The 27366-nt window shown below is 48.5% G+C and overlaps 1 long non-coding RNA gene across 1 annotated transcript in view; it reads left to right on the top strand.

Annotated features, from left to right (window-relative positions):
* The window catches only part of LOC121164119, a 63880-nt gene extending 61372 nt beyond the window's left edge, over nt 1–2508 (top strand). Inside the window, exon 5 of the long non-coding RNA XR_005885026.1 lies at nt 2351–2508. This is a non-coding gene — a long non-coding RNA (uncharacterized LOC121164119). The remainder of the gene's footprint in view (nt 1–2350) is intronic.
* The last annotated feature ends 24858 nt before the right edge of the window (nt 2509–27366 follow it).

Here is a 27366-nt window from a genome sequence, read left to right as displayed (position 1 = left end):
CATTTTGGAGAAGGCAGCGGAGCAAGGGTCTCTGCCTTGCAGGCATAAAATTTCTGCTTCCCAGCTGAGTCACCATGGGAAACAGACTTCATCCCTCTCAGCTTCACTTAACTCACCTACAAAATGGGAGTGGCCATGCTCACATTGTGTATTTGTGGATTGAATGTACGCAAAGTACTTAGTTCAAGACTGGGCCATGGTCCAGGCTTTGGAGAAAAGGGAATCCTACTCCACTGCTGGTGGGAATGCAGGCTAGTTTAGCCACTATGGAAGTCAGTATGGAGAACACTTAGGCAATTAAAAGTTCACCTACCATATGACCCAGCAATACCACTTCTAGGAATATATCCAAAAGACTTGTTATATGACAAAGCAACATGCACCCCAATGTTTTTTGCAGCACTATCAACAATCACAAGAACATGGAAGCAACCTAAATGCCCATCAACAGAGGACTGTGGTTCATCTACACTATGGAATACCACTCGGCAATTAAAAAAAAATGAAATGCATTACTTTGTGGCCAAATGGGCCAAACTAGAGACCATTATGCTAAGGTAAATGAGTCAATCCCCAAAGGCCAGATATTATATGTTTACTCTAATATAATATAATATGATGTCAAATCTAGATATCATATGTGAATCTTACTCTATGTTATTCCTTATTTATCAATACCTAATGTAACAATAACTTGTGATGTAATTCATTAATCAACCATCCACAAGAGGTTGAGTGTATATAATCACCTGAGATGGTCAATGTCCCCTTTATCACTGTTATTGATACTGACCATAAACAATGAAGGCCTAGGGCTGGGAGACACTCCAGTGGAAGCATGATGGACTTGGGAAAATTCATGATGGACACATATTATGAACCTAGAGGGGAGAACAGAGTGGAGGAGAGGAAACTGGGCAGTGGGGAGAGGGGGAGAGGAAAGCCCACTGCCAACTAAATTGCATCAAAAAACAAAACAAAACAAAGACTGGGCCATGGTGAGCGCTCAGTGAGTGGGGCCACTGTTATCAGCTGTGTTACTAGAATTGCTGGGATGTACTCTGATCTGCTCCAGTGTCTTGCAGAGTGCCGAGCCCAAAGAACAGAGACTGTGGGAGCTTTGTCACTCATCTCTGCATCTCTGGTGCCCAGACAATGCCTGGCACCAAGCAGCTGTCTCTTGGTAAAGGTGTGTTGGGTTGAGCTCAAAACTTGCTCCTGTTCATGGTCACTGTGGGGCACATTGTACCTTCTTAATCCTCTGAAGACAGGATCCACTAGAGCTTCGCCAAGTGCCCAAGGGGCCAGGCTGGGCCAGTGAGGTTCCCATGCCTGTGTTGCAGCACAAGAAGGGGAAGGCTCAGAAGTTTCCTGCCCAAGTCACGAGGTTCAGCTGAGATGGAGCCATGACCTCAGTGTGAACTCCATGCACGGGAAACAGGTCGCAGAGGGACAATTCTCTTCATCAAATTCCTAGGCCCCTCACCCCCAGATTTTGAGTGTAGTTGGGTAAGGTCATGTGGTCTACAATGACCTTAGCTCTTCTCCTATGCGCGCTCAACCCTGCTCTGGGATCAAGGTCTAGCTGGATGCCAGCCCATCAGTAAGGACCTTGGAAGCTGCATGCACCCCAAATCTTCTCAGGCAGGGACTGCCTGGGGCAGCTCAGCTACAAGACACCCACAGGGCTGCATCCTGGCCCAGCTGACAGCCTCACTGACAGGTTTATTACCAAGTTTTACAACTTCCAAGCTTAGTCATTGCTTGTGTCAGCCTGCCCAGAACCAAAACACATAGCTTAGCCCTGACCCAGACACTGAAGCTGGGAAAGGCACGCCCGCCCTGGGCAGAACTGGCTCCCACAGCCAGAGCCGGGGCCTGGGAGGCAGCAGGGCTGTGGTTTGAGTGTGCTTTGATGATCCAACCACTGTAGCCCTCATTTTCATCTGGTCTCTTCCACTGAGTGTTCAGGGCAGCTACCACCTGAAAACCTGATGGAGGCAGGAAGGGGCTATCTCATCTAGTCCATTAGCATCTCTCTGCCATGGCAGAGAGAGCCATCACAGCACCTCTGCTCACAGGTGGGGGGGAAAGCCAAAAGGCAGTGGGAGTCTTGACTGTGGGGAGCCAGGATGCAGGAGTTAGGGGTCGTTCTCCTGTTCTCTGAACCTTCCTCCACCTGACTGAGGGCCCCACCCAGGCTGGAGAAGAGATAAGGAAACAATCGCTCTGGAGACTGACTCCTGCCTGCAGTTGGGGACCAAGTAATTGGAGGGTTCACCAGGCTTGCCCAGGTCTTCTGTAGTGTGGCTTCTGGGCATTTGGATATGCATCTGTCTTCCTTCTCCAGATTGTCATTGAACACACACCCCAATCAAGCCCTCACTGTTGCCTATTCGATTGAATATGAGAGTCTCCTTGTTGATCTGCCAGGAAGACAGCCTCATGCCAGCTCCTTGAGTTGAAGAACAATCATTGTCTTCTTCTTTCCCTCTAAGGGAATTTTACCTTCTCAAGGACAATCACTTTCCTTCATTTCTCCTCTTCTCTTTGCCAACAGACATTGGTGGCTTACTCTAGAAATTGCTCTTGAATTCTGGCTGATTATAATACAGTATGATCTATTGCAATGTTAAGCAATGGAGACTCAATATTAACATGTGTGAAAGTGTCCTCACTGCAATGTTTATGTAATGCTGAGGTGGCCCTGGGCCACTGGGCAGCTCCAGGCTGCAGGGGTCATTTGTCTATATCATATCCAGAGCCACATCCCCACATGTGTGCCTCATGACTGGGCTGGGCTGGAACAGCACCAATGTCTGCTATTTGGACTTTCAGATCTAGAAAGTCTAGATGTAACCTCAACTCTGCCCCTTATTCATTTGACAACACAGGCCAGTACATTCCAAATTCCTTTTTTAAATATGCAAAGTGGTAGTAAAATGGTAGAGAATATAGTCTAACCTCAGTGAGTTGTGAGGTTCCAAACTGTACTATGGAAGGCATTTGGCTAAGTGTCATGCTATACACATTGAGACACTCGCATTCAGTTTTGGAGTGCCTAGACTTGAGTTCTGCCTCCATTTTCCTATTCCAACTTCCTGCTAATGCAAACTCTGGGAGGCGCCAGTGATGGCTCAGATCATTGGGTCCCTGCCACCCAGATGGAAGACCTGGGCTAAGTTCCAGGTTCCCAGCCTCAGTGTTGGCTAGGAGGCTATTGTAGGCATTTGGAGAGTGCAACAGTGTGAGAAAGTTTTCTCTCTCTTTTTATCTCTCTGCCTTTCAAATAATAAATAAAATACTTGATTAGCAACTAATGCTGTGCAATAACCCACCCCATTTCAGGCTTCGCACAATACTATTTATTCCTGTTGTTTTTGAGTATTGGCTGGCACCTGCTGATGTGGCTGGGCTTGGCCAGGCCCATCTTTCTTCAGGCTACAGGTCTTGCTGACTCAAGTCTACACCACCAGCCTCAAATTGAGCCCCTCAAAGTGTGTAGAACTTGGTACCTATGCCCAACACTCTGCCCTTAATTCTCACCATTGGAAGGTCAAGAATAGTGTAGCAAAGATGGTCACAGCAGGCTGTACTTCCAGCTTCTCGTCCCAGCCCATCAAGGGCTCCCCTGTAGGCACAGAGGCTTTTGCTCTGGATTGCAGTCCCTCTCTAGCTTCAGTCCTCTCTCTCGCCACACCTTCCTTCGATCCCTTGGACTCAGGTTTGTCATCCAGTGAGGTCATGTTGCTAAAGCCTTAGACTCATGAAAATATTGAATCCTCTCATGCATGATAAGTGGAGGTAAGATTATCAGTTGCCAAGGAATCCTGCCCAGGGCAGCCCACCTCGGTGGGTAGGACAGGGCAGGGAGTGGGGCCAACCTTGCAGGTGGCCTGTAGGTAGCAGGGCAACCAGCCACTATGCCAGAGCTTCTCTGCTCCCAGACCACGTGATAGACACTTGTGTCCCCAGTCACAGCAATGCCTTTGGAAGAGTGGCCAGCCCCTGCCTCACACAGGGAATTCCTAGCTAATGGCAGTCAGAACAAAGAACAAAATCACTCCATAAATGAGTTGGTAATTCTTACAAGGATTCTATGAGTGGTTTGTGCTGCCATGTTTATCACTAATAAGCAGCTTCAACATCGTTTTAGTTGCTTAGGGAAAAAATATTCTTTAAAATGTTATACAGTGTTTTATGATCCAGGTTGTAAACCCTTCTCACATCTCCTGATCTTAGTGTCCCCTCAATGCCCTTCCTAAGGTGCCCCCTTGCTTCTATAGTCACTCAGTTCCATGTGGCTTTGCACCTGAGCCTCAGGCAGGGGAAATGCAGGATCAGCATCCTACCTTTGTCTGGACCAAATGTGGTCTTTTCTTGCACCAGCACTCCTGTGTGTCTTCATGCTGAGTGTCCCCACCTTGAGCCTTGTAATAGTTCATACAATGCATGGATGCACTTGGCTGCAGGAGGGATTCAAGCATTGTTCTGCACTTCTCTGTGAGAGCGTTTTTGGGATGAAATTAACATTTAAAGCAGGAGACTGGGAAAAACAGATTGCCCTCTGTGTTGGAGGAAGGTCTCATTTCCCTAGGTGAAAGCCTGCATGGAACAGAAGGCTGACCTTCTTATAAGCAAGCAGTGGTGCCTCTTGCCCAACAGCCTTGAGCTGCGGTAAGCGTCTTTTCCTGCCTTTGGACTTCGGCTTAAGCATCAGCTTTTCTTGGATCCCTAGGCTGCCAACTTTAGGACTGGAACTCATGCAGTTGGCTCTTTTGGTTTCTAAGCCTTTGGACTCAGACTGGCACTATACCCAGGGCCCTCATGGACTTCAGACTGTTACCAGAAAAACTGTTTTTTTCCCCTCAGGTTAGTATTGAAATAAAAAGCTGGAACTGGTTGCAGACAGAGAAGTTTCATTTGTAAAGTGACCAGGCGAACGTGAAAAGAAGAGGGAAGGGGAGAACACCTCCCACGAGAGGGCTGGAAGGTGGGGTACCTTTTGAAAGGGGAGAGGGAGAGACTCCAGATTTTCCAAAGAGTCTTGGGATTTTAAGCATTCTCTGACCCCTCCTTGTCTGTGCAGGAACCTGCGGGGAAAACGTTCCCCAGTGGTAGTCTCTCAATCAGTTAGGAAATGGCTGGGCAACTCTTGTGCCACCCACTTGAAGGTGTGGCTAAGATTTTAGCAGGCTTGGGAAGTCTTACAGATCACAAACATTGAGACTTCTCAGTCTTATAACCTCATGAGCCAATTCACTATGATTAATTAATCAATCAATCTCTCTGTCTTTTCCCACTCCCAACAGGAAGAGGATAGTTGTATATATATGTAGGGATATGTGTGTGTGTGTGTGTGTGTGTGTGTGTGTGTGTGTGTGTGTGTGTGTATCCATCCTGTTTCTTTGGTGTCTCTGGGGGTACCCAGCCTAACACCAGCCCAATTCCTCATACCCGTTTTTGCACTTCTTCTCTGGCATACTGGTAGTCCCCAAGAGGAACATGAGAAGAAATGCCTTCCACCCCAAGCAGCTCTGGTCACTGCTCCCACATATCTTATTGTTGCTGCCTTCTTTCTTTCTTGTTGTTGCTTTACCACAGTGTCCAGTCCTGGTGTTGGGTGGACACAGAATTCCCCGAAAGATGATCAGCTGGCCTAGAGGGGTCATTTATCCTAAAGCCCTTCCCAAGTCCCTGGACTGGGACTTGCTGGGTGCTGGTTTCTGTGGTGCTTGCTGTTGTTTTTTCAGAGATTTGAGGCTGAATGTCAGGGCTGCTAATCCGTCTCCAAGAGGCTGCTGGCTCAACTCACATGGAATTAAATCCAGAATTAAAATTCAAAGATTGTTCTGAAGTGGAAGGGCAAACTTAGTTATTCCCTTGGGAAAAAAGAACATCTCAACGATGGATTGAGAACGGTTTGGATCAGGGTCTGCTGGGCCAGTGGGCTGATTGTCTGCTGCACATTGAGGGGAGACAGAGTCCCTGTCACCACAGGTTATACCGATGTCACGGGCAGCCTGGAGGGGGGAGCACAGGAGGAGGCAGCTTACTACCCTCCCAGTTCTGTCCTGCAGTTCTCCTGACAAGCCAAGGCTCCCACAGTCCCTTTCTTGGGGCAGACATTTCCCTGTTGCCTTGCTTCAAGTGCTAACCACTTCCCAGAAACCCTGCTCCAGAAGCTGCCTGTGCCCGTAACTGGAGAAACGCAGGAGACTGAGATCCCACAGGCAACCTGCTTTCAGCCACGCTACTGAGCCACTCAAACCACCACTCAGCCACGTCCACGGGCCAGCTCCCTGGCTCTCAGTGTTTAGCCCAAACTCATGCAGAGAGGCGGCACAGTATAATGGCTAATTCTAGAAGGACTTTTTGGATTCAAGCTCCAGTTCTACTCATTAGTAGTTGTATGAGCCTAGGAAATGCAGTTTATTCCCTGTGCCTTACTTTCTTCATCTACAGAATAGGAGGGATAATGGCTTTCATCTTTTCATTTTCGTTTCAGTTAAATGAATGAGGATTAAATGAATGAGACCATCAAGGCCAGAGTCAGCTCTCTCATAGGCACTCGATTTGCTTGTCTTAATTATGATCAATTGCAGGATGGCCACTGGAACCTTCTCTATATTTTCTCCTCTGTTGAATGAGGTGAGCATTGCAAGGTGGTGCCACGTACAGGGTGCACAGCGGGTTCTCAGAATTCTTGTTCCTTCCTTGTCTCCTTTGTGAATCCCTTCTGATTGGTGGTTTATAGAAGCAGTAACCAGTGAAGCCATAGAGGTGTTAAAAACAGACAACATCGGTGCCCTTACCTTGATGGCTTCTACAGATATGGAGAATCCCTGTCTCAGGATTAGGGCTGGAGATTGCTGTCTGAATGCCCAGCCTACTCGCTCACTGCCACAGGCCTTGCAGATCTTGCAAAGTGAGCTTGCATCAGGGTCCCGCTGCTGCAGACTTAGGCAGGGCTCACACAGGGGGTCCCTCACCCTGGACCTGCCAGCAGGTGTGCAAGGTGGCACCCTGTTGTCAGCTCTCTTTTGTTCTCTCCATCCTGACTCAGAGACCATCTTTGTCTCCCTTTTTGGGTTGGGAGCAGCAGGTAGCGGTGCATGTGATGATTCCTTTTCTGTGTTGGATTGGCTGGGCTGTGTGGTACCCAGATATTTGGTCAAACATTGTTCTGGGTGTGTCTGTAGTGGTGTCCCCGGGAGATGAGCACCTACATTGGCCTTTCAGGTGAAACAGATGGTCCTTCCTTATGTAGGTGAGCCTCTCTCTACCCCTGAACAGCTCCACAGAACCAAAGGCCAGTCTTTCTCTTTGTAAGAGATAATTCCTCCTGCTTTCAGACTTAACTCTGCAGCCTGCTGTCTCCTCCTGCTTCCACCATCCTGGGAGCCAGGCCCTCGTGGTACCCCCATCCCTCTCCCGGTCGATACATCCTGGTGGTTCTGCTCCTGCAGGGAATTCTGACTACTTCTGCCGCCAAGCCCAGAGGTTCTCCCCAGCATAAGCAATGCCATTGTGTGTCCTTGTGTGGGATTCACTCTCTCCTATACGTGGAGACATTACAGGACATCCTGGACATTGAGAGAGCTCCATTTGGCATCAGAGGGGCACAGTGCCAATTCCCTCATCAGGAGGTGGAGAGAGTCCCACAGATCTGATAAATAAAACCCCTCAGAGAGGCTTGACCCAACCACCCAGGGGGCAGCTCGTGCAAGAAGCAGCCTTGTGACAAAGCAGGGACCAGATGACCTCAATTGGGAGACAGTGTTTGTCAAATTGAGTTGTCAGCAGATTAACTTTGCTCATATGACTAAAAATGATATTTGGGATTAAATTTCCGCTGTGCTGAATGTATTACTGGATTTCTGCTTCTGGTCATTAGAAAAGGGCCACAACCTTCACTAAACCCGGCTATGGGGACCGGGACAGCTGGTAGACCGCCGAGTGTGCAGACTAACCAATGGGGATTAGGGCCCCGGAGAACTCATTCCACACTGAGAATAAGCTGATCTGCTTCTGGTTTTGAATAAGCCGAATTACAAACTGGCTGATGCTCCTGTAGGCCTGTGAGAGCATCCTAGGGCAGAGCTGTAACCCGAACAGAACAGACAGCAGAGCCAGTCTCAAATCACTGCTTCTCAGCAGCCTCTGAACAGCCGTGGTGCAGCCGCTCTTGCCAGGGACCCCTCCCCATGCCTCCCACTGAGTTCCCTCGCCTTCCTCACTCCCTCCCCTGGCTCCCCTGGAGACCCTGCCTTCATTCTAGAGTTCTTTATTTTTTTAAGGTTATTTATTTGAAAGTCGGAGTTACAGAGAGACAGAAGATCCTTCATCCTCTGGTTCACTCTCCATTGGCTGCAGCTGAAGCCAGGAGCCAGGGGCTTTATCCAGATCTCCCAAGTGGGTGCAGGGACTCAAGGACCTGGGTCAGCCTCCATTGCTTTCCCAGAGGAGCTAGTAGGGAGCTAGATCAGAAATCATTTCACAAGTTTTAGCTAAAGTGAAGTGAAGTTGAAAGAGGCATTCATGGAGAGAGGGTCTCCTTTTGGCTTGGGAAATGAAGATCCAATTGCAAGGTTTTTGAGGTGCTATCTGGCACTGCCAGCTACCACATAAAACACACATCTCCTGGCACAGCAATGTGTAGGACTCTGGCCTACAAAAACCCAAACCAAACCAAACCAAACCAAAACAAAACAACACCAGCAGAGCAGGCAAGGTACACAGGAATTATTTCAGGGTCATTTACAGTAATAGCAACAACAAACACATACACACAGTAATAGCAAACAAACAAACAAAAAGACATGCGCAAATAGAACTCCAATCTGGAAAGAATCAGAACGACCATTAATGGGATTCTTAGTGCAATTATTAAAATGGAATGAGTCAGATTGCTGCCTCAGGAAGTGGACTATATTGTTAAATGTATAAAAAGCAGAGTTAGGGATGACATAGGGTCTTTCTTTTTCTCTGGAGGTAGGGAAATCTAATAGGTAAATGTGTTTTATAAGATAAGAAAGAATCAATGATCTACATCAAAGCAGTAATCGTCAGGGTGTGAGATGAGAAGCAGAGAGAAGCCATGAGCTGCAAAATCATGTGCTGTGCTGTACATAGTGTGTGACTAGTTTTAGATTTACACAGTGGAGTAGGAGGGAAATCCCAAATCCTCTGAGGAGGAGCTGCTGTTTCAAGCAGTGGGCAGTAGGTTCTGGAGCTCTGTGAGTGCCTGACTTTTTGCTGGGGAGCAAAGCAGGACATTTAGTACCTGAATCTTTGCTCCCTTTCCAGCAAGTGCTTCTGCTAAGATGTGTGGGGGGTTTTAGGGTCATTGGGTGAGAAGAAGTTGTCGCTTAAGCTGTCTCCATAGACCCTCTTCCTCACACATCTTCATTCACAAAACCTGCTGCCAACCCCAAAAACGGGAGTCGGCGGGGCTGGGCGGGGGCTGTGTGGAGGAAGCCAACTTTGTGTTAAGAATAGGGTTGCTAAGATGAAGGCTAGGTCCACATGAAAGGGAATAAGAGGAAAAAGTGACAAACCTGAGGAGATACTGGCAGAAACCCAGGAAAACCTAAATTACCTCCAGACTTCAGTTTCCCTGTGAAGGCTTAAAGCCTCCTCCTCTCTTTATAGGAAGAGCACAGCTGGCAGAGGGAACACTGAGCAATGCTGCTCCCAGACTAGACATCTTCCCACTTCCCGTGCCTCTACTTCCTGTCTTCCACCCCACTTTCTTAGTTTCCACTTCTTGTCTCTCTACCTACCATCTGTCCTCTTGTTCTTACCTGAGCATCTTAACCCGATGCTCAGTGCGCTTTGGAGCTTTGCCACTCAATTCCTTTCCTGGTTTTAGTTTTCTCTTCTGCTAACCTCCTCTCCACTTTTTTCTTTTTTTAATAGGAAAACAAACAAACACATTCCAGGGTGCAGGAAAGTTAGGAGGGAGAGCAGGCTTTGAGAAGCTTCTCTACCAGGTGAACCAGGACTTACACTGAGAAAGGCTGGGATAGGGGTGGAGGTGCCAGACTGCTCAGCTTTCCCAGGTTTCCACATCCCTGAAGGTCTAGCAAGAGGCAACTGGACAGTGGTTCCTCAAGCAGGGCCTTCCAGGAAATCTTCTAAAACACAATCCCTGGGGGCCCTGGCAGCTGTGGGCTTTGGTCATTCCTCACACACACACAAATATTAAATGTACAATGACTCTGCAAGCAAATGGCATCTTGCCATCGGAAAAATTGTATTTTCCACTTGAAAAGCTAATGAAAACCAGTCATGGTGAAAACCCCAGCCAAAGGGAGGATGGAGGCTCGCTTTTCTTCAGCAGAAGTCCAAGTTCTAGGCTGGTGCCTTGTGGATGCCACACTCAGGGAGAAGTGGGGATGTCACCATTTGGAGTCCTCCCAGACTCTGGTAGGAAAGTGGGTCTTAGGGTGGTCAAGGCTGGGGAGCCAGGGGACAAGCTTGTTGTGCTGAGGGACATGGGAAATGTTGGGACAGCAACTAAATATAGCAAGCAAGTCTGAACTGCAGATAGAGAGTGGGCAATCAGAACTGGCTGTTTTAATAAAAGGAATACATTCTGAGTTGATTCTTCTTAAGTTCTCTGTACTGAGGTGAATGCAGAGGCCACTGGGGTTTAGTCTAAAATGCTGCAAGTCCCCTCACCTTGTCCACAGCTTAATTCAACAACAGCCTTGCTGCCAACAGGCTTTGGCTGTCTTTATCTGGGAACCAAGTGTTAACTGTTACTGTTTGAGGGTGTTGCTACCAGGTGGCTGTGTGGCTCACTCCCCATCCCCCATCTTGGGGCTCATCTCTGGGCTCACTTCTTCCACTCTGTAATCTTTCAGATGCTCTCTCTCCTCAACAACCTTCAATGGCTCCCATTTTGCATCCAGAAACTTCACACTGTAGGTTGCTGATCAAAATTGTTTGTAGCCTTATTCATGCCTCCCACCAGCACCCTGAAAACCTCTTTAAATCCAGAGTTAGATGATTCATGCCTCTTTCCTACTTTCTTCTATACCCAGGTGTTTTGAAGCTACCGTTCCTGACCAGGAGTTCCTTTCCCTTCTGCCTTGACCAGTGGGGATTCTTGGGGTCCTTCAAGAAGCAGTTCAAAGGTTGTCCTCTCACCACAACCACTGCTGCTCTGAGAAGCCAGCCCCAAAGCCCTTCTTGCTACATGGGCCAGTTCTTGTGGGATCCCTTTGGGACACCAAGTGGCAGTGGTTCAAACCTCAGACACATACCTCTTCTGGCGCCTCAGCTTGTATATCTGAAAAGAGGGAATAATGCATGACAGAGGTGAGATTCCAAGTGAACCAAGCCTGCCAGGATCCCAGATCATGTTACTGGGTGATGGGCATTTTGAGGACACAGTATGTCTGACTTCCAAGATGGAAGCTGGTTGGAGAGTTTGCTATACCTGGTTGTCAAGGAGAGAGCTAGCTTGTGGGTTGACATTTGCCCCTCTGTCTGGATGCATACCCCCAGCTAGTTCTGATCCTTTTTTGGTTCCTTGGTTTGCCATAGGTTGCAGAACACTGTGGTCCTGCCTAGAGAGCTAGGAGGGGAAGAAACTGACATCCTAGTGCTGTCTCCCAGGATCTCCAGGACACAACTCCCAGTGGTCTCCTCTCCAGGGACCTGAGGCTGAGGCCACTGGCCAGCTCCTGTAATTGGGACTTAGTTAGCACTACTTGGGAATGTGAGAGCTCCTTAGATAACTGGGTGTCCCTGGCATGGGTGAGACAGAAGCAGAAATGGCAGCGTCAGGGACAAGTGTTTGGCACAGTAGGTTAAGCTGCACATGAAATACCAACATCCAGTTTGAATGCTGGTTTAAATCCTGGCTGCTCCATTTCTGATCCAGCTCTCTGCTAATGTGCCTGAGAAAGCAGTGGAGGATGGCCAAGTGTTATGTCTCTGCACCCCTATGAGAGACACGAATGGAGTTCCAAGTTCCTGGCTTTATCATGGCCTCGTCCTGGCTGTTGTGGCCATTTGGAGAGTGAATCAGCAAATTGAAGATCTCTACCCTGCACCCCTAACCCTCACGAGCCTGTGGAGCAGTCACTGTGATCAGGCCAGCATCTTACACAAGGCTAAGCAGCATGTTAGTAGAAGGGATGGAAGCAGCACACAGACACTCCTGATTCTAGACTTGGGCCACACAGATCTGGCGTTGGGGAACATGGATGGGCTGTGACAGCACATGTGTGTGGCCTCTCCTCCACAGTCCTAATCCTGCTCAGAGAATGCTTGCCCACTCCCAGACTCTCCAAGCTAGAGTTTCATCTGCAGCCACAAGAAAAGTGGAACCCCTGAGGGTCTCTGGCTGAACTGCTTGAGACCTTGATCCCTGTGTCCTCCCTGCTGGGTATAGAGGCTCAGCTGCCTGGCCAGGGCTTTGCTTCTGAGCAGATTCTTCTGTGGGGGTCACAGAGCCCAGGCTCTGTCTGGGTCCTTCCTGCTAGTGGTGACCATTCTCATGGTAGGGATGGAGCTGAGCCTGCTACCTCCATTATTAGTGTGACTGCCCTCAAATGTGTGCCAAACATGGAAAGAGATTCTCCCTGGGGCTGCAGGCAGCTGAATGGAAGCTTTGTTTGGGACCAGCGTGAAGTTTGAGAGATGCACCAAGTTTACTTTCATAAATTATTAAAACTTGGGCCGACGCTTTCATTACACATTATTATGGAACTTGCACTGGCACCGTGGCATAGTAGGTATGTCTCTGCTTGCAGCACCAGCACCCATTAAGTATGCCAATTCATGTCCTAGCTGTTCCACTTCTGATCTAGTTCCCTATTTGTGGCCTGGAAAAGCAGTTGAGGACGGCTCAACGACTTAGAATCCTGTACCTACATGGGAGACCCAGAAGAAGCTCCAGGTTTCTGGTTTCAGATCAGCTCAACTCCAGCCATTATGGCTATTTGGGGAATAAATCAGCATATGGAAGATTTTTCTATCTCTTCTCTCTGTAACTCAGCCTTTCAAAAAATATTTTAAAAAATTATAAAGCATTTGTTCATGTCCTGGCTACTCCACTTTCCTTCCAGCTCCCTGCTTTTGGCCTTGGAAAGCAGTACAGGACGGCTCAAAGACTTGGAACCCTGCACCCATGTGGAAGATCCAGAAGAAGCTCCTGGTTCTTGGTTTTGGATTGGCTCAGATCTAGCCATTGTGGCATTTGGTGAGTGAACCAGGGGATGGAAGATCTTTCTGTCTCTCCTCTCTGTAAATCTGACCTTCTTTTCAATTAAAAGAAATAAATCTTTTTAAGAAAGCCAAATTATTAAAACCTTGTGTTTGAGACTGAGAATAGGGGTTCTGGGGTAAGAGGAGGTCACATCGTCACACAGTGGCAAGGGAGGTCCCCAAGTATTTGCAAAGTTCAAAGCTTATGGGGAGAGCAGGAAGTCCAGATCTCATGGCGCCACTGGGCAGAGCCTCAGCCCTAATCGTCCATAGCTACTGTACAGGAGGCTGGACAGGACCCCTGTAGGTGAGAAGTCCGGGGCTCCTCACACAGCCAATACTGCCCATTCTAGTGGACAGGTCTGAGTCCAGAGAAGGGAGGGGGCTTTCTGAGTTACTCATGCATGTGACCCAGGTCAGGGCTCAGACCTAGGAGTCCAACCTCCAGTCAAGGGTGAAGGTGGAGATAGAAAATGGATGATGAACACTCTCACCAAGAGGTCAAAGGTCAAGGGTCAAATGATAACCTGAATGTCACCTCAAGTGCAGGAATTGGGGTGATGACCTAGGGAAGGCCAGATCCCTGTGGGGGACTGCATAAATGACCTTCTTATTTGATCCACATGTTCTTTCCAACACATGTTCACCAGGGCCTAGTTCCTGGGAGTGACTACCCTATCAAACTTCACACATTTCTGTCCTGGGCCTTGTGTCCTCATGGCTCAGTGAAAGAATTCTGGGAGGTTGCCTGCTCCTAGAAGTAGCACCTTTGTTATCTTTCTGGGGCCTCCTTCCAAGTCAGCATTGGGATGGGGCCAAACAAAGCTTCAGGTGGAAATGGAGATTTCAGGACTTCAAGGATCAGAGAGGGAGCAGAGTTGGGGCTTGGAAGAGCAGATCCCAGCCTGAAGCAGACTGGTCCTGGGGTTAGATGGTCATTATGTGCCAACAAGCAGGGCTCTGTGCTGTCCAGAGCCCCTCCTGGGTGAGAAAGCAAACCAGCAGGACCCCTCCGGAGAGCACACAAGCACCATCTCATGGAGGTTACATGGTCTGTCCCCCTAGGGCCAACAACTACACTTGGAGATGTTTCTCTGCCATCTGCCAGCTGCCTTTGCAGGTGCAAAGTTTGCAAGGTCTTGTTTACTTAGGAGAGCCGTGAAGCCCACTTCATTAAGAACAGCTGATCCAGCCTGAGCTCCAGGACACATGTATATTATGTTCAAAAATAAACAAATGAACAGCAACAGCAAGAGCAAGGAGCAGAACAGTATGTATACCACACTCAGGTGGAGTAGTTTTCGTAACATGCATGCTTTCTAGACCCACAAGCATTGCCAGAAGAACACATGGGACCAGAGAACATGGTTGCTTGAGGAAGGTAACAAGGGATCTGGCAGATCCTTTTGTTTGGTTGGATTCCTTCTATCTTCTTCAATGCATGATGTATCGGGTCCTCCCTCTGTGTGTCCATGCCACATGGCTGCAAACCAGGGTGGGGAAGGTGACCTCTGCCAGCGAGACTTATGGTGTAGGGGCCCCATGATGTCCACAGGGTAAAGGTGAGGATGAGATTGTCCTTTGGCATATCTGCTTCAGGCCCAGCAGCCCAGGCCTCTGCTTGGTGCTGGTCAACACATTTGTCACTTCCACTTCTGCAAGAGTCAGTGGCACCTTAGCCCAGGGCTTAGAGTCACCCAGTTGGGGTCCCAAGGCTGTTGGAATTTTCTCACAGTTTCTCTGCCAATCTTCAGAGTACCAACTGTGTCCTAAGTACCTTGCAAACGCTGTGAGAGACTTTGCAGTCAAGAAACCTGTTTGATTCTGTAGCCACAGATTTCTCAAATTTCTTAAGAATCAAGGATTGTGATCTAATGGGGTTGTTGGCCACTGGGGATTAGGACCAGGGTCAAGTGAACAAACCCACAGTGTGCCAAGTGTTGCATTCAAGCCTGCTGCCATGGCAGGACAATGGTGGAGGGGCCCAGGAATGCCCTCTGCACCCAGGCAGCCAGGCCTCCTGCACATGATGCTCAGGCTATAATATGAGAGGTGAGAAGGAGCCAGGAGATGGAGGGGGGTAGCAGCCAGGGGTGGGGTAGAGCTCCAGACAGAGCTACATGGAAGGACAGAAGGGTAACAAGTCTGGTCAGAAACAAAGATAGGGGTGCTAAGGGAAGAGAGCAGGGGACCCAAGGGTGCTTTCAGGTCTGTAGGTCATCTTCCTTCTTCGAAATCAGCATTGGCCTTTTTCTGGTCCCCTCTGGCTTCCATCCACTCCAACGGTGGGGTGTGATCTTGGCAGTCACTCCTACCCTGGCCTCCCAATGTACTCCTCATAGACATAGGTCCTGGAGTGAGAGTTCTGCAGGAACATGTTGTAGCAATGGCTGATGAGGAAAGACAAGTCTGAATGGTGTGATTGGGAGTGGTGGCGAAGCTGTCTCCTGCAGCTGTCCAGGAAGACGCCACATGCCACGGGCTTCAGACAGCAGACACCTTCTCGCTTGCAGGTGCATAGCTCCTGAGTGCCAGCAAGGTGTACTCCCTGCTGGGGATGCTCCCTCACCCTTCTGCTTTCCTGGCAGTGGCCAAAACCTTGGCTTTCTTGGGTGAGCAGCTGCACCTGTGCCATCTCTGCCCTCATTGTCGTGCTGCCCTCTCCCTGTGTGTGCTTCAGTGTCTTCACGTGGCCACCTCCTCTTTGTGTGTCTGTGTCAGCTGTCCCATGGCTTATAAGTCACTGGATTAGATCCACGGTCACCTTATCTTCAATTGATTATTTTCACAGAGATCTGTCACCTAAAAAGGTCATGCCCATAGTTGTAACCTAACTGTGCAGGGGATGCCATTTTGCCTGTGACAGACACTTCCCACTTCATCTGAGGCCTGAACTCTGAGCCCTGTAAAGGATCCATGGCAGAGCCCAGATCCTGCAGGTATTCCTGGCAGCAAATGAGCCAACCCCTTTGTGTGTCTCATAGAGGAGCTTTGCGTTGAGCCAGCGTCCTTCAGTGCATTGCCCTACAAACACACACTTTTCCTACTGTTACCAAGCCAGGTGTGTGGTGGAACAGCAATGCCAGTTGGCACAGAGCCTCACCCCCTGCTAGGAAGCAGAAAGGGATGCAGCCAAGTGCTGTTCCTCAGCTGATTAGGCATCCATCTGCCAGGCATCAGGCATGTGGCTTTGCCAGCAGCCCAGGCCCACCTGGTGCCCACCTCTCCACTCTAGCCCTCAGACCTCTCTGGGCAACATGGATGCGATGGAAGTGGGAATGGAGTGAGTATATAGGTTCTGCTGGTGTGGGCAGCTGGTGGCAAGGTTGCCTTCCCCTTGAATCACATGGTGCTTCCTCCTGGATTTCCTTAGCTGCTGTAACAAAAGCCCTGTGCCCAGGTATCCAAACAACAGATATTAATCATCTGAAGGATAGAGGTCAGAGGTCTTCCTACCAAGATTCCTTCCGTCCAACTCATCCTGAGCGGGATATCCCAGGCCTCCTCCCATCCCTTCATGGTTTGCTGGTATTCTGTGCTAGCTGAAGCACCCATTTCTGCCTTTGTCTTCACATGGCACCCTCTATGTTTGTTTTCAAATTGTTCCTTTTTATAGAATGACACTAAAAACAGATCAGGAACATCTACTCCAATCTACCTTACCTAACTAATTGCACCAGCTGTGGTCCTATGTCCAAACAAGGTTACACAGGACCATCCTTAGGGGCAGCAGGTTCATGCAGGAGCAGAGAACACAAGGCTTAGCAGTGTCCTGGGTAAACAGAGGCCAGCTAGGAGCAGACTCCTCCCCGCAGTCCCCACCCCCAAAGTGACCAGCCACAAGGTAAAAAACGAAAACTGGATGCAGTTATTCAGCTACGTGATAGCATTTACAGCTAGAGGCCATCAATCCTCTGGCCTATTTAGGCTTCCTCTTGTCTGTTTTGGGTGACAAGGGAAGGGGTTAGACAGTGCTGTTTAGGGCTTTCAAAGTGGAAAGAATTTCTGGGCCACAGTGAGGGGCCCCATGGGACCTGAATTTAGGGAAACAAACTTGTCTTCTGAGATTTAAACTATGAAACATGCACTGCAAGGTCCAAAGCAGAGACTGGCAAACACTTTGTTCCATCTGGGTCACAGTCTTAGCAGATGCCCCTGCCAAGGAATGTGGTCAGAAGCGTGTGTGTGTATGTGTGTGTGTGTGTGTGTGTGTGTGTGTGTGTGTGTGTGTGTGTACAGCCTGGAAGAGGAAAGAGAAAGATGCTGCCTTTTCTTAGAAATGTATAGCAAAGGCAAGCAGTGTGTTCTCAGCTGTTCTCAAGAAGAGCAAGGAGAGGCTGGGGCAAGAATTAGAGCTCCCGGCTTGTGCCAAAGGCCAGCCCATGCAAAGGAAGCATACACATGTATATCAGATTATTGTACCATGATGCTACTGTGGTTAATGTCACCCACACCATCTAATGCTGCCCTCCATTGCCCACTCACTCAGCAACCAAAAGCCACTGATTTCCCAGGAGGCCCCTGCTCCTCCAACTGAGGGAATATGCCTGGAGCAGGCACTGAGTCTGCACTGGGGGGCCAGCCTGCCTCGATTTTCAGCTTGGCTCCTCTGCTGCATGGCTGGCATCCTGAGGAGGTTCCTTGTCCTCTCTGAGCCTCAGTGTCCTTATCTTTGAAATTGTTTAACAATATTACCGGCCAAAGGCTGGTGTAGTGGTACAGCAAGTTAAGCTGCTGCTGCTGTGATGACATCATCCCATTTGCACAGGGATTCAAGTTCATGCTGCTCCACTGCCAACTCAGCAACCTTGCTACCACACCAGAGAATGCAGTAGAAGATGGCCCAGATGCTTGGTCCTGACCACCCCCATGACAGACCCGGATGGAGTTTCAGGTTCCTGGATTCAATCTGGCCCAGCCCTGGCCACTGTAGATATTTTAGGAATGAATCAGTGGATGGAAAATCTCTCTCCTCACTCCCTCTGATTCTCTCTGTAACTTTATCTTCAACTAAATAAACCTTAAAATACAAAAGAACAGGGCCCAGGGTTCCAAGGCTAAATCCTCTCCTTGCAAGCAGATACTACGTGGGCACCAGTTAGTGTCCTGGCTGCTCCACTTCCCATCCAGCTCCCTAGTTGTGACCTGGGAAAGCAGTGGAGGATGACCCAAAGCCTTGGTCCCCAGCACACACATTGGGGACCCAGAGGAAGCACCTGGTTTCTGGCTTTGGATCAGCTCAGCTCTGGCCATTGTACCCATTTGGGGGGTAAGCCAGCAGATGGAAGATCTTTACTTCTGACTCTCCTCTCCATAAATCTTATCTGCCTTTCCAATAAAAGTAAGTAAATCTTCTCTTAAAATCCACCCAGAATATATCTGCTGTATAGCCTGTTGTGGGAATAAGGTGAGCCAGTAACGTGCTTAACACAATGGCTAGTATTCAGAGAGCCTTCAGAAGGCAAAGCTAGAAATCAGAAAAGACTTCACAAAGGTGTGGGGAAATGAAACTGGACAGTAAACACATTAACTCCTCTCCATATGCCCCATTAAGTTCAACACATGTTTGCAAGCTATGGCACAGGCTATTGAGCCCATCCCCAAGGAACTGGGGGGCCGAGGGCTTCAACAAGTTGATCTGTCCTTTTTGACACCTTAAACAAAAAACATGGATGCCCTTCAAGAGTTGTGAGGAGGACGCCTCCTGATTTCCTGTAGATGTTCTTCCTCAAATCGCTCTTGCTTGATGAGGCAAAAGAACATGAGCATTGGCACGAGGGGAAGGACTCTGGTGAACTTGGTGGGCGTTTTTCTGTGAAAGTTTTGGTTTTCTCCACATGCCCTCTTCAGAAGCAAGTGTCATTTAACACAATATCTCAAGCACACTTCCCAAATCCATTTCTATGACTTCTGCTCTCAACCAGTCTGCTCTGACTTTGCCTGGGCTGCTTCTGCCTCTTGGTGCTTTGTGTACAGGATCATACTGTTACACTCCAGGATCTTGATCCCACTTGTTTAAAATCCCCTTAGGAAGTTCTGCCTTTGTCTTCAGCTGATCTGGGTGCAGCAGCCGTGGCACCCACTGGGCAGAAAGTTTGCTCAACTTGAGTTTTTCCGTCAGGATTGTGTAAGCAGAGCCAATGGAGATGTCTATGGTGTTGGCTATTGCTTCTGCCGTGAGTCGTCGGTCCTCCTCAATCAGGGCCCGGACAAGATTAATTTTTTCCTCGCAGATTGACGTGGATGGTCTGCCACTGCGGGCTTCATCTTCCACATCATCTCTTCCCTTCTTAAACCGAGTTACCCATTTGTACACTGCTGATTTCTTTGGGGCGCTGTCCCCATAAACTACTTGTAAAGCATCAAGAATTTTGCCATTCTTCCACCCAAGCTTGACCATAAATTTGATGTTTGTTCTTGCTTCAATTTTAGCAGAATTCATGATACTGTAATAGGGGCTCATTTCAAACCAATGTCTTCTCTTTCTGGGTGCCTCCACCTACTTCCTGTTTAGACCCATTATAGCGAGTGGATTTTGATGTAAAAGTTATTTAAATCTATGCAGTCTCTTCATAATATTCATGCTCCACAAACTTTTGGAAGACTTTGTATGTTGTTCCTGTAATAAATAAAAACATCAGCATTAGCTTTTACCACCATCCTTGAGGAGTGGGCCTCTCATTCCTGATCAGGCAGTAAGCCTCATAAGAGAACCGTCTGTTACAAAATCTATCTTTCCATCTCATCCATTGTGTACTCTCAGTGCTGAGCTCAGGGCTTCATGTATGACAGTTTCTCGACATATTTTGAAGAAATGAGTGAATAAATGAATGAGTTAATAAGTGGCAGGTCATATTTCTGACTCACAGGTCTGGACAAAGGTGCCAGGTACTTGGTGATGAGTCTGCCTCTCTCTGGGGCAGCTGATCCCAGTGGGACATGTCGCTCACAGTTGGAGGGGCAGTAGGGGAAAGAGCTGGAGCTGGAGTTTCCTGAGTAGACTCCTGGTCCACGGGCCCAGGCTTTGGTCATTATTACTAAACTTCCATGACCATGACACTCAGCTGCTCATTTCTGCTCTGGTTTTACATGAGGTTGGAGTGATGCAGAAGTGCAGAAGCAAAGCCAATATCCTCAGGTACCTTGCTCCTGATTCCAGAAGTGTTACATGGGTCAGCAACATTGGCCTTGTCTAACAGCTTTGAGAATTGCAGGATCTCAGACCAGACCTCAGGAACCAGAATTCACATTTCATCAGACTCCTCACAATGTGTGTGTATGAAAGTATGGAACAGGACCATAATTCACTTCCCATCCAGCTCCCTACTTTTTGCTTGGGAAAGCAGTAGAAGATGGCCCAAAGACTTGCAATCCTGAACCCACGTGGGAAACCCAAAAGAAGTTCCTAGCACCTGGCTTCAGATTGGCTCAACTCCAGCCATTGCGGCCATTTGGAGAGTGAACCAGCGGATGGAAGACCTTTCTCTCTGTCTTGTCTTTTCTCTGTAGATCTGCCCTTTCAGTAAAAATAACTAAATCTTAAAAAATAAAAAAGAAAGCATGAGACAGCTGCCCCAGGCAATGCTGCGAGAACCCTTAGTTTAATGGAGAAAGTCTAGCATGTAGGAACAGCTGTTTCTCTCCCTTCCCAGTTGCACATCCCAGTGTTGTCCCAGTAAGAACAGGCAATCCCAGGCATGGGCTGGGTTCTATCTCCTTCATGCCATCTTCTCTCCTTTGTTGAAACTATTCCCCAGGCCAACAACCTAGGCTTCCCTCATAATCATGATGTGAAACTCCTGTGCTGCTTGCTAACTGGCATTTCCTTTCTGGAAAAGCATGTTTCAGTTCAAGGAAATTATTGTCAAGGCATGTTATAACACAGTGTGTTTTATTACCACTCTCTTGTCTCCTGGTGGCCACCACCTCAGGCCCTGGCATGCACTGTCTGGCACCCAAGGAGCAAGTGACAACCCTCTACTTCCTGGGCATCCCGCCCCACCTCCTCCGCACCTTGCCTCATCTGTGCAGCTGGGTAGACCTGTCATGCGGGCATGCCCTGCCTTCATTTGCCCTGAGTCATACCTGCTTGGGACAGAAAACAAACACTTGTCAATGACAATGCAGTGAAATGTGATGACAACTGGAGAACCAGACCTTCCAAACTGCTGCCTGTGCTTCCTCGGCCTTGATGCCCTGGCCCGCTGGCACTGGCCCATCTCCAGCTCTGGTCCCAGCTGCTGCCATCTGGTGCCTGTTCTCTTAGCTGCCTTGGGAGACACAGGGGCTCTAGATTTCAGCTTTTTCTTACGCGTTATGTTGGACACAGTTAAGATATAGGAGCCCTCTTGGCTGGGAAACAGAAACTTTGCTACAGAAAGGGCCAAGTTGACCCTCTTAGAGGTGAGCTGACATCTTGGCTGGCTCCTGTGTCCCACAGGATTTGCAAAGAACTTTGTGAGGACAAAGATCTGTGGATACCCTGCTCACCCATGGGTACAAAGAAGCCACTACTTTATTTTCTGCTTTTGTGTGTGTGTGTGTTTTGTTTTGTTTTAGTTTAGAGAAGAATCATCTAGTCAACATGGGGGAAAGCAAAGCCACTGAATATTTATTTCTTAATGAAATGTAAGCTTTTAAGGTCTCTTTTTCCAGCTGAACAACCTACAATTAGGCAAAGTGGGCTCATTTCCTGTGTTGTGTCAGCTTCCCAAAGCAAAGTCCATACCTCAAGACCTAATAAAAAATAACACATTCATATTATGTTTCTGGTAGCTGTGAAGAAAAGAGCTAGCTCCAAGATGTAGGCAGGAAATGGGGAAACGGAAGGAGCTGGCAGTCAGTCCACACGGGGCTCACCAGCGTGGGCCTGAGGCATGAGAAACGGAACATATTACTGGGATCTGGACACAGATGGACAAGTGGAGAGATTGCCTGAAAGGAGAGTGGTCCTTGGAACCCCACAGGGCAGTTGCCTGAACTGATCCATGGGAGCTAGTGCAACCTCTCCCTGCTCCTCGAATGTACCGGAGCCCCGCATTGGTGAGACCTTAGCCGGTGCCCACAGGGCAGAAGCTTGTTACTGAAGTACGTTCAGGGCACAGAGCAGTGTGGGAAAGGGTCAAGGCGGCTGGCAGGGGAGAGGTCAAGAGCAGCTATCCAGCACTGGACTTACTCATCTATTCCTACTGGAACCTATCTAGCTCATTCCTTCTTAAAGTTGGAACCACACACAAAATGCCTTGGCATATTACTCCTCCTCTCTTGGCTTGTCCATTTACGGGTTTTTGCTTTGCATTATGTAGGTATTTTACCTGTTAATGCCCTGTGAGTTCTTTTTGTCTTCCTCTGGATCCTCCTATGACTGAATCTCTTCGTTGCACACTACATGTGCAGGTGTGTGTGCGTGAGTGCACGTCAGCATGTGTACATGCATGTGTGCAGCAGCTAGGATAGATCAGGTGATGTTGCAGGAACCAAGTCACAGTGACCCCTCACAAAAAATGATTCTCTTGTTCAGCTTCCCATCTGTCTCTCTATTCTGTCTATCTATTACTCTACCACAATCCTGGAGACTAGGCAATAGAAAGCAAAGTAGTCTATTTGTGTTCATGGTTCTGATGGCTGGGAAGTTCAAGAATATGGCACCAACATCTCTCAGGCTGCCTCATCACGTGGTGGAAGGATAGATGGGGTCTCATGGTGAGATGGGAGGAAGGGAAAAGCTAAGGAGGAAGCACAGCATGCTTTGTAATCACCCACCTTTGTGAGAACGAACCCCTTCCCGCTGGCACTAATACATTCCCCTAGAAAGACTTTCCTCTTTCTTAATGACCTTATTATCTCTTTTAGGACTTTCTTCCCAACACTGCCACAGTGGCAGTTGAACTTCAGCATGCACATTGAAGATCAACCATATCAACCTGCAACACCATCCAAAACAGATCTGCATGGGGTGCTCTGTGTGTCCGTCACACCGGGACCCACGGTGGTGTCATCTCTGTACACTCATCCACAGTCACAGCCAAAGAGAGGAAAAGAGAGTGAGTCAGTCGCTGGCCTGCAGTTGCTGCCGGCTGCTTTCCTTCGGCACACGTTGCTTGGTCAGAGCAGGCTTGGGGTATGTCCAGCTTGCACAGTCAAGGAGGTTACCTCTGTATGTGCTCAGAAAGCTGGGAGTGACAAACACTTTGTGGCACAGTCACCAGGGCAATTCCACCAGGGAGCTGTGGAGGAGTGGTTAGTGTTTGGGGGGCTCTAGTTAAATAGTATGTATCAGCAGAAATTAAATGAATCCAGACCTTTTGACATACTTAGTTCAAGGCAGTCAACTCAGCAACAGCATCAGAAAGTTAGCAAATAAATTCCTAGGAATTGGAGAAATGGGTGACTGGGTTCTGGTTTCAGCAGAATCTATGTTGTTCGATATGAATTCTGCCTGAGATGTGAATTCTTCATTTCTCTCCTGCACTATCAAATTGTGGCTTTTTCCAAGTTTTTTCATATCCTTGTGTCTTGGCCTTGTCTTTAATAACGGACACGGATGCAGATTTGTTCACTGGCCTTGATGCCTTCTCTAGTGTAGAGCCAAGACTTACACAGCTGTGGTCACACCACTTCCCTTGCCTTTCATAAGGAACCCAGGCACCAAGCTACAAAGCTGCCCAATCCTGGTCCCTTAAGAAGTGCCTGGATCTTACAGAAAATCATCTGGCCTCAAAAGTAGAAAAGGATCTGGGCAATTACTTTGTGGAAGGAAAATATGAAAAAACTGAAACCAAGTTCTGTGAGTTATTTCAATAGTGAGAAAGCATATTTACCCGTCTTCTGAAATTGTCCTTACCCAAGAACTCTTGCAGTAGTGACCTTGGGTGCCTGGGGTCGCCTCAAACTGTCACCCACTTAGCTTCTCAATAAGTCTTCTTTAAAACATATGAAAGGTGGGGCTCCATTCTCTTTCCCCTGTTTCTTATCCTTGAGGTTATTAGTGTCTTCCTACCTGGTTGAGGTGTTAGTATAGCTTTCCTGTTCGCAGGTGAGCATTTAGCTGGGTGGTTGATCACTGCTTGAGACTCCCACATTGGAATCCCTGAGTCCCATAGCTGTTTAGGCTCTTAACCCCAGCACCCTACTAAAGCAAAACTTGGTGATGGCTCAGGCAGGTGGGTCTCTTCCCCCCATATCGAAGCCCCAGGTTTGTGCTCCTGGTTTTTGGCTCTGGCCCTGGCTTGGCCTTGGCCCTTGTAGGCATTTGGGGAGTAAAGCAGCAAATGGGAGCTCTCTCTCTCTGCCTCTTAAATTAATTAGTAGTATTATTCAGATACAGGATCAAAATGTATACAGTATTTTTTTGTAGCTTAAAATGGACATGAATGGGGCTGATGTGGTGTAATGGATTAAGCTGTTGCCTGTAATGCCAGCATCCTATATGGGGTACCAGTTTGAGTCCTGGCTGTTCCACTTCTGATTGAGCTCCCTGCTAATAGCCTGGGAAAGGAGTACAAGATGACCTAGATGCTTAGGCTCTTGGCACTGATGTGAAAGACCTGGATGAAGCTCTTGGCTCCCAGTTCCTGCTCATCTTGGACCATCCAAGCCTTTACAACCAACTGGGGAGTGAACCAGTGGATAGAAGATTTTCTCTCTAACTCTGGCTTAAAAGAACTATTCTTTATAAAGAACAGCACTAGCATTATATAGCGTCTCTGGTATCGATTCCTCAACAATTACCCTTGCATTCTTTTAACGTGTGTACACACAGCTAGGTACACAATACCCACACTCAAGGGATTGAATGCTTTCTTTGGAATGATTGAAATCATGTTAGCATCACATGTGACTATAATCAGCTCTGTGAGAGTTCGTTACGCCAGCACCTGGCATAGAGTGGGTGCTCAATATATGCAGAAACATGACTAATGGATTCCTTGGGAGCCCACAACTATGGCAAGGGAGTATTGGCCTTTGCAGTGGAGCCGAAGCTGGGAGGTGACGGTGATCTGGGAAGAGGCAGGTGTGGGATTCAGAGTTAATTAACGCAGCCCCTCAGTGTCTCACCTCTGTGCTGCTGTGGCAGCAGATGGGGATCCCCCTGCAGGGCAGGGCTAGGCTCCAGCTGGCTGCACACCCGAGACTGAGGGTGCAAAGCACAGGGTGCAGCAGGAAGGGTACCTCCCTCCAGCTGAATTTGCAGGGCTGAAGAAGGGCAAGTCTAGCCTGCTGGTGGGAAATGCGCCAGGAGGGCAGGAGCCCTCAGTGACAGGGCCTGGGCACACAGGGCAGGAAAACAAAGCTGAGGGCTCTGGCACAATCCCTCCTGGCAAATAAGCATTTAACTGGTGGGCTTGTGGTATGAATCGATTTGAGCAAGCAACAGTTTCAGTTAGAAAACCAAGCTTTTGATTGCCTAAGGAGTTGTGCACATTCACAGCACCCACATCTCCCCTGTTGCACACAGACATTCTCTCTCTCTCTCTCTCTCTCTCTCTCTCTCTCTCTTTCTCAGACACACACACACACACAGAGGCACCTTCAACCCAGGTGCTGGAACTGAGCTTCCTAGTTTTACTTCTTCATTGGCTGGATGGGCAAAGTGGGATTTAGTAGAGGGGCTTGGGCTGCTGCTGGCCCCTTTTTCTGTGTCTGGGATTGCAGCCCAGAGCCTCAGTGCCTTGGGGACCCTCTCTAGTACAATGACTCTGAAGCAAAAGCCACATCCTAATGTTAAAACCCTTACCTGTGGTGTACTGGGTGATAAGGCCTTAGGGATGGGGGTCACTGGGGGTAGCAGGAGATCATACGGGTGGGGCCCTGGTTTGGGGATGAGGGGTCTGCAAGACAGGAAAGTGGACCTTCAACAGAAACTGACTGGCCAGCCCTCAACCTGCTATTTCCCCTTCTAGAACAGTACAGGAAAATCTACTACTGCTGCCCAAGCCACAGAGTCTCTGGGACTTGAATGAAGCTCCCAGGATCTTGTGCCCTCCAACTGCGGTGTGATTCTTCTCTGTGGCCGCCCCCCAGCCTCCGTGATGCCCCCTTATGGTACAGCATCCATTTCTGCCCCGGGACCTATCCGCTCTGCCAGCCATACTCTTCTCCCATGGTGAATCCCCTCATTTCCCTCAAGCTCTGCTTCAAAGCTACCTTAAAAACTGTCTAAAATGGTCATTTTTTGGGTGAGCAGGTATAGCTGTTAGGCATGGTAGCTAGGATCATGACTGAAATGTCAACATCCCATATTGGATCGCCTATGTTACAGGCCCAGCCCCTGCTAAAGCAGGCACTGTGGGGGCAGTTGTGATACTTTCTCCCTGGTCCACCCCCTGCTGTTGGAAGCATTCGGGGGACTGAATCATTGGGTGTGAACTCTGTCAGACTGGTTTTCTCTCTGCACAATTCAGGGCCTGCATGTTGGCTCAAATGGCTAAACCTCTGCCTACAAGTGCCACAATCCCATATGGGTGGTGCTGGTTCATGTCCTGGCTGACCCATCTTCCCATCTAGCTCCCCGCTTGTGGCCTGGGAAAGCAGTGAACAATGACCTAAAGTATTGGGACCCTGTACCCTCATGGGAGACTCAGAGGAGATTCCTGGCTACTGGATTCAGATTGGCTCAGCTCCTGGTTTCAGATCAGCTCCACTCCGCCCTTTGTGGCCATCTGGGGAGTGAACCAGCAGATAGAAGATCTTTTTCTTTGGCTCGTGTTCTCTCTGTAAATCTGCCTTTCCAATACGAATAATTAAGTCTTAAATCACACACACACACACACACACACACACACACACACACACACACACACACACACAGCTGTAACTAACTTTTTCCCATCTATCACTTCCAATCTCCTCTACAATTTTCTTTAAAAATTTTCCATGTACTCATCAAGGCTGTAATGCAAGGAGCAAGGATATTATCTATTTGTTGTCAGATAAACCAAGTGCCTAGCATCTTGACTGATGTACAGATACTTCTCCACAAGTGTTCCATGACAGAGCCACGGAGCCTCCCTAGCCTTAGTGCCTTAACCGGCTGTCAAGGATCCCACGCCATCCCAGGACTGCCCAGCAGATGGCAGCCGAAGAATATGAGAAGTGGCCAGGAGGCTGCACTTTGAACTCTGGGTTCTCCCAATTACCTGC

This window comes from Ochotona curzoniae, unplaced genomic scaffold (genome assembly GCF_017591425.1).
Source record: "Ochotona curzoniae isolate NIBS_2020 unplaced genomic scaffold, NIBS_Ocur_1.0 contig_66, whole genome shotgun sequence".
NCBI lineage: Eukaryota > Metazoa > Chordata > Mammalia > Lagomorpha > Ochotonidae > Ochotona > Ochotona curzoniae.
The sequence above is the reverse complement of the archived record's forward strand: the minus strand, read 5'-3'. Positions and strand labels throughout refer to the sequence as shown.